Source organism: Limulus polyphemus, unplaced genomic scaffold (genome assembly GCF_000517525.1).
Source record: "Limulus polyphemus unplaced genomic scaffold, Limulus_polyphemus-2.1.2 Scaffold6012, whole genome shotgun sequence".
NCBI lineage: Eukaryota > Metazoa > Arthropoda > Merostomata > Xiphosura > Limulidae > Limulus > Limulus polyphemus.
The window spans coordinates 21,875-29,889 of record NW_013671622.1 but is presented as its reverse complement, the minus strand read 5'-3'; the positions used below and the strand labels follow the sequence as shown (position 1 = coordinate 29,889).

General features: G+C 34.7%; 1 long non-coding RNA gene across 4 annotated transcripts in view; it reads left to right on the top strand.

Annotated features, from left to right (window-relative positions):
• Positions 1-711: 711 nt before the first annotated feature.
• LOC111089359 overlaps positions 712-8,015 on the top strand; it is a 28,720-nt gene continuing 21,416 nt past the window's right edge. For 3 of the 4 annotated variants that reach the window (XR_002613634.1, XR_002613632.1, XR_002613631.1), the window contains exons 1-3: positions 712-926; positions 2,366-2,417; positions 4,141-4,224. This is a non-coding gene — a long non-coding RNA (uncharacterized LOC111089359). The remainder of the gene's footprint in view (positions 927-2,365; positions 2,418-4,140; positions 4,225-8,015) is intronic. The other variant, XR_002613633.1, reaches the window with a different exon arrangement.

Here is an 8,015-nt window from a genome sequence, read left to right as displayed (position 1 = left end):
TTCATCTTTTATCTAAACCACAAAATTTAGTCCGTTATTTATAGGAAATGATTTGTCTATGTTTGTTTTTGGAAACATATATAACTAGAACCAGTTGGTAAGACAAATTCAATAAATTAATACCATTGAATGCTGCAGTTTCCGAAAACTCAGGGCTAGATCCTCGCTGTGAATACAACACGGAGAGCTCATTATTTCAAAATTGTTGATTGACAAAACAACAACAACAAACTAAAGGCAAATAAAATAAAATAACTTATTGTTATATCACAATATCTTGTTATTTAGACCTTGGATTGGTGGTTGTTAAGCACAAAGATTCACAATTGGATATCTGTGCTTTGGTCACCACGGGTATCGAAACCCAATTTTGAGCATTATAAGTCTGGAGACTTACCCCTCGAGCCACTGGTGAGGGTTATTTAGACTAATTAGATGTTTGATTATTTAATTTTATTTTTACAGTTCAGTGTTTGACACCCGTGTGTGTCTGTAGCCCAGAAACAGGAACTCACCGCTTGTTATTTGGTAAAGACAAAAAAATAATAATTCAAAGACAGAATGATTGCTATGGCGTCTGGCTTAAGTGAAGTAAAAATCAAATTGAGAGCAGACACGACTTTAAATAGGAAGCTAACTAAATGATGAGTCAACTTAGTGAATTAAACCAATAACATAGCAGGGCTGGAAATCATCAGCAAAGTTCTGAGATGACGACCATCTTGTCTTTATAGTAGGGCCTAACACACCCAAACTTAGGATCTTCAACGCAGAAGTTTCGTAAATAAAATCAAGGACAGCGGAAGGATTATTTCGTTTTTTATAAAGTTAATTAACCCCACGTTTTCCCAATGTAGAAAAAAAACCTACCGCAAATGTACTACGAGTTTCAATCGACTTGAGAGTCTACGTCAGTGAATATTCATGTAAGTTCTTTTACAGCCATACAGCTGACGCGTAACTAGTCTATAATCTATTATTTAAATTATTTGGATGATTCACTGACATTAAACTATATATTACCCACTTTAGATTTAACTGTTGTTTCCCACCTAAAAGATGATCCAAAAGTTTCATGAAATAATTTAGTGCTACTAGTTATCTTATTTTGGGCCGAGAATAACCTAGTGATCAGTGTGCTAGGGCTGTGCATCTGATGGTTTTTGATTCGAGTCCCGTTGCCGCAAAAACGTGTCCGTACTATGTGGCCCTAGATGTGCAATAAAAGTGACGATTCGATTCAACTGTTCAGTCAAATAAGAGTAGCTGAAGAGCTGGTGGCAAGTTCTGTTGACTAGCTGTATTCCCTCTAGTCTATCAGTTATGTATAGACAGTCCTTTTGTATCTTTGGAGAAAAGTTCTGAAACAAACACTTCTATACACTCATCGGTGGAGCTATGCATGATAATCATTATTCTAACATTAGAAAAGTTTTAATTCTGTTCTTTTCTGAATAATTTATTAATAATTCTGCTGTAATTAATATGTTATTAATGGAAAGAAGTGCATGGGAGACTACAACCAGTTTTCCAATATAAAAAATTATAGTGCTGCCACCTATAGTGGATGTTTGTGTACTATTAATTTGAAATAAATTTGCTAAAATGAAGACCCCCCCCCCTTTAGTGGCTCAGCGGTATGTCTGTGAACTTATAACATTAAAAATCGGGTTTTGATTCTCGTTGTGGGCATGGTACAGATGGCTCATTCTGTAGTTTTATGCTTGATAACAACAAACAAAACTAAGATTAATATATTTTTTAAAAATTGAAGAATAATGTGCTGCCACACGTCTTTGGTTTATAGATACTTTTATTAAGATAAAATCTGAATAAATTGAATTACTACTTGCAAATGTCAAGCCCTAAGTTATAAGTATATACTTACTACAAGCGTTGGATTTAATTTAACATTTTCAGAAACCCTAATACTTTTTATTCTGACTTTTAGCTTTTAAGACTTTTCCTTCCATAAACGTGATCCGCATGATGTCATTCCTCGAGATTCGTTACGAATTATAATGTCATTGTATAGGCCAATGGATAGGCCACACTTGGAGTACTGTGTTCAGACTTGAGCACCTTACTTTAGAAAGGACATTGAATTGTTGGAAAGGGTTCAGTAAGGAGGGAAAAATTATCATACGATGACAGGATATGATCTATGAATTGTTTAGCTCTAGAAAAAAGAAGAGTTAGAGGGGATCTGGTTGAGGTGTTTAAGATTGTTAAGGAAATTGATAGTGTTGATGCATCATCTTTTTTTCATATTTAATAGTGAGCATGGTAGGACCAGAGGACATAAGTATAAATTTTGGCAAGGTAGGAGTCATCTTCAGCTAAGACGGCTTTATTTTTCTAACAGGGTGATTGACCTTTGCAACGAGTTGCCTGCAGATGTGGTAGATGGAGATAATGTAAGGAAAAGCTTGGTAAATATTTGTATGATAAGGACTGGCTTTGAGTTGTTTTTGATTTTATAATATTTAGTTGAACTTAGTGGATAGGGCAGCTTAGTTGGACCAAATGATTGATTGTTATACTTTATTGCTTTGTTATTCTGAAGGTAACAGGATGAGATGACACAAACTTAATATTTTGAAAAGCAGACTTTGCTCCAGTTAAGACAGTTTTAATTTTCTAAGATTATGTTATAGAATGGGAATGACATTCATTTCAGTTGTTAAGAGATAACTTGGAAACTTCAAGTCGTGTAACTGAGAAACTCATACATGATTTACTTAGTTTCAATATTTTCTACGTTTGAAAACCAGTAAGTGGTGAATGTCAGAAAAACAAAATATGTTTATCTCGCTTAAATATATTTCAAATATTTAAAGTGAAACAATGGCTAAAAGTAATCAAGTGACTAATTACATTAATTAATGGTTCTATACGTTTTAAATAACAGATATCTCAAATATTGAAAATCAGTCTTATTTTAAGTAAAAAGGTTACAAAATTACCAATTATGTTGATCATCACTTTTTTAAATTATGTTTTGATAGTTCAAACATTAAAAGTTGGACGAGGTCAAAATGTCAATTCACAATTATCAAGCGGGCAGTTAGTTTAAAGGTGGAGATTACTTTTCTTACAGTAGACAGTACAATGACGATAAAAGAAACAAAGAACCTATTATCACAGTACTCACAAGTAATATATAAGTGGTGTAATACAATAATTCCTGTCATTTTATCTTTAAATTAAGAAAATTATTGATCAAATAAAAAAAATATGAGCAGATGCATCAATTTTTTCTTGGATTGGGATTATAGGACCCAACTATAGATAAGCAAGTTTTCCTTGTATTGGGAATAAATGACCCAACTCTAGATAAGCAAGTTGTTCGTAGAATGAGAGTAAACGACTTAACTCTAGATAAGCAAGTTCTTTTTAGATTCGGCCCGGCATGGCCAGGTGGATAAGGCGCTCGACTCGCAATCTGAGGGTCGTGGGTTCGAATCCCCGTCCCACCAAACATGCTCGCCCTTTCAGTCGTGGGGGCGTTATAATGTGACGGTCAATCCCACTATGCGTTGGTAATAGAGTAGCCCAAGAGTTGGCGGTGGGTGGTGATGACTAGCTGCCTTCCCTTTAGTCTTACACTGCTAAATTAGGGACGGCTAGCGCAGATAGCCCTCGTGTAGCTTTGCGCGAAATTCAAAAACAAACAAACAATCTTTTTAGATTTGAAGTATAGGACCCAACTCTAGATAAACAAGACATTCCTGGATTGGGAGTAAAGGAAACAATTTTAAATAAAGAAGTTTTTCTTGGATTGGGAGTAAAGGGGCCAACTGTAGATATATAAGCTGTTCTTCAATCAAGAATGGAAAAAGACAAATCCCGTATAAGATTTCTAGTATACGGTTAAGGAGACATTAGTGTGATTAATATAAACTGGCAAATGTTATTCTAACGAGACTCATCCTTACGTTTTACGGATTACGTGTGCTAAGTTGAAGACATCAACGTAATTTTCAGTCATGTCTATAACAATCCCACAGTTAGAACAATAACAACAAAATAAGGGGTAAAAGAGCCCCAGATTGTTGCCTTTTCCGAGCAATAATTTTTCCCTTGAATTGCATTATTTATTATTTTAGTTACTAACCAACTGTAAATATTTTTTTCAAGTATCGCTGACCTTCAGGGACTGAGATCATAGATGATGTCACGAATGGTGGATGAAGACAACGACTTGAAACATGCAGAAGTTGGGTAAGTACGTAATTTCATTGCTAATTCTTTTGCAACTAGGATAATCATCAAGTACTCTTTATATGAAACGCTTCTACTTTTAATATTTTCACAAATTCCACAAGGAATAAAAATAAATCATGTACAGATTCGTATTTCAGCTGCCATGTTGGAAAAAAAAACACACATCAATAAACACTACATCTCTTCCAGATAAGAAATAAGAAAGAGTATATTACTAGAAAACGTTCTCACGTGTAGGGTGGGGCGTGGGTGTATTGTAGACGAAATAATCTAGCTAATCTCCATATAAATGAGTTAATGACCTCCTTTTAGAATTATTTAGATTGTAAGTGTGTGTGTGTGTGTAATTATTTTTTAAAAAGAGTCATGGTCGATCTTCCATCTAGACGAGCACACACAATCACGAGTAAATATTAAAGTTTCATATTTGAAACAATATAACAATAATGTAACCACAATAAGAAATGGTAGGGCGTTACAATTACCACAAAATGTTTATATAAAAGTTTTTCTAGTACTGGGAGTAAACGGATCAACGGGAGATGTTTTTCTTTTTTTTTAGAGAAATTACGATTTATCTAGAATTCCACAATTAAGTCTATTTAACCTTGAAAACAGTGATTTTTAGCCGCGGCATATCGGCTAATAGAACGCCTCCAAGTTTGTTTTTTTTAAGAACAAACTTTTAGCTCATAGCTCCGTCATCTCTTGACCGGTTTGAGATTCAGTCACAGTTTTGGACATAGTATGTCAAACCCTTTCGATTAATGTATTTGACCACGCCCAAGGACTCACAGCTTAATTTACTCTAATCCTGCCTAAAATAATATCAATTTGTGAGTAGGCTGGTGGAGATGTTGTAGAATAATAAAATCGAATCGTGTGTAAGCGCGTCCTACGCTTGATATTGCTGGCGCACAAAAATATAGCTAATAAAAAGTAAAGTAAGGTCTCATCGATTAATTTACTGTAATACTACCTAAAAGCGTTTCAAGTGCCGCGACTATTGAGAATTCCCTCTTGTTTCGGGCCCGGCATTGCCAGGTGGTTAGGGAGCTCCACTCACAATCTGCAGGTTGCGGGTTCGAATCCCAGTCCCACCAAACATGCTCGCCCTTTCGGCCGTGGGGGCGTTATAATGTGACGGTCAATCCCACTATTCGTTGGTAACAGAGTAGCCCAAGAGCTAGAAGTGGGTGGTGATGACTAGCTGCCTTCCCTGTAGTCTTATACTGCTAAATTAGGGACGGCTAGCGCAGACAGCCCTCATGTAGCTTTGTACGAAATTCAAAACAAACAAACAAAGAAACCATCTTGTTTCTTTCTAATGGAGATATATTTATACTTTTGCCAAACACCGGTAGAGAGCAAGCATATGCTATTACTTTTACATTTCTGAAAATAAATCATTGCAATAAGATTTTTTTTTAGTTTTGTATAAAAACAGTTCGTATTACAGCATTTCATTCTTTAATATTTTCTATACAATATAGATATTATTATTATTATTATTATTAGGTTGCTTTCTTCGGTTTTAAGTGGAGAGAAATTAAGAAGAAGGAAAGGTCAGCTGCAAAGTTTTTTGCTTGTTTTCATTGGAGAGAAGCAAAGGAAAGGTTAACCACGGTTTTTACTGAAGTTGAATATAGAATTAGAATAGGTCAGCACCTAGATAAGCAAGTTTTTCTTGGATTGGGAGTAAAGGACCCAAATTTAGATAAGCAAATCTTTCTTGGATTAAGAATAACGGATCCAACTATAGATAAGCAAGTTTTTCTTGTATTGTGGGTAAATGACCCAACTATAGATAAGAAAGTTTTTCTGGGATTGGAAATAAAGGACTCAAGTCAAGATAAGCAAGTTTCTCTTGTAGTGGAAGTAAAGGACCAAACTCTTGATAAACAGCTTTTTTATGGTTTTTCAGTAAAGGACCGAACTCTAAATAATAAAGTAAATATCCAAACTCTAGATAAGATAGTTTCTCTTTTATTGGGAGTAAAAGACCCAACTCTAGAAAAGAAAGTTTGTCCTGGACTTGGAGTAAAGCATTCACCTCTAGATAAGCAAGTTTTCCTTATACTGGGAGTAAAGTACCGAACTCTAGATAAGCAAGTCTTTCTTGGATTGTGAATAAAGGACCCAACTCTAGATAAGGAAGTTTTTTTGTATTTCGGAATAAAGGACCTAATTCTTGATAAGCAAGTTCTTTTTAGATTGTAAATAAAGGACTCAACACCAGATCAGCAAGTTGTTCTTGGATTGGGAGTAAAGGACCCAACTCCAGATAAGGAAGTTTTTATTGGATTGGGAGCAAACCACCCAACTCTAGATAAGCAAATATTTCTTTGATTGGAAGCAAACGACCCAACTCTAGATGAGAAACTTATTTTTCGGTTGTGAATAAAGGACCCAAAACTAGATAAACATGTTTTTCTTGGATTGGGAGTAAAAAACCAAACTCTAGATAATATAGTTTCTCTTGTATTGGGAGTAAAGGACTCAACTGTAGATAATCAAGTTTTTCTGGGATTAGTAGTAAAAGACAAATTTTTCTTGGATTGTGAGAAAAGGACCCAAATCTACTTAAGCAACTTTTTTTATTTTTTTGTAAAGGGAGTAAATGACCAAACTCTATATAAACAACTTTTATGGTGTTTGAGTAAATGACCGATCTCTAAATAAGAATGTTTTTTCTTGGATAGGGAGAAAAGAACCAAACTCTAGAAAATATATTTTCTCTTGTATTGGGAGTAAAGGACTTAACTCTAGAAAAGCAAGTTTATCTTGGATGGGGAATGAAGGATCCAACCCTAGATAAGCAAGTTTTTCTTGTAATCGAAGTAAATTACCAAACTCTAGATAATAATTTTTTATAGTAAATAAAGAGCCCAACTCTAGATAAGATAGTTTCTCTTGTATTTGGACTAAAGGACCCAACTCTACAAAAAAATATTTGTCTTGGATTGGGAATAAAGGACCGAAATCTAGATAAGGAAGTTTATGTTGGATTGGGAGTTTAGGATCCAACTCTAGATAAGGAAGTGTTTCTTCGATTGGGAGTAAAGAACTTAACTCTAGATAGGCAGGTTTTTCTTGGATTGGAAGTAATAGACTGAACTCCAGATAAGTAAGTTATTTTTAGATTGTGAATAAAGGACCCAACACTAGATAAGGAAATTTTTCTTGTTTTGGGAGTAAAAGACCCAATTCTTGGACTGTGAGTAAAGGACTTAACACCACATAAACAAGCTTTTCTTGGCTTTGGAGTAAAAGACTCAACTCCAGATAAGCATGCTTTTCTTAAATGTGAGCAAATGATTGAACCCTAGATAAGCAGCCTTATGTTGGATAGGGTGTTAAGGACCTAACTCTAGAAAAGCAAGTTTTTCTTGGATTGGGAATAAAGGAACCAATGTCATATAAGTAAGTTTTTCTTGGATTGGGAATAACGAACCCAAATCTAGATAAGCAATATTTTTTCGTAATGGAAGTAAATGACCAAACTTTAGATAAACAACTTTTTATGGTTTTTCAGTAAAGGACCGAACTCTTAAATAAAAAAGTTTTTCTTAAATAGGGAGTAAAGGATCCAACTCTAGATAAGCGAGTTTTTCTTGGATTGGGAGTAAAGAACCCAACTCTAGATAAGCGAGTTTTCTTGGATTGGGAGTAAAGGACTCAACTCTAGATAATTGAGTTTTTTTAGGTTATGAATAAAGGTTTGGTTTGTTTGTTTTGAATTTCGTGCAAAGCTACACGAGGGATATCTGCGCTAGCCGTCCCTAAAT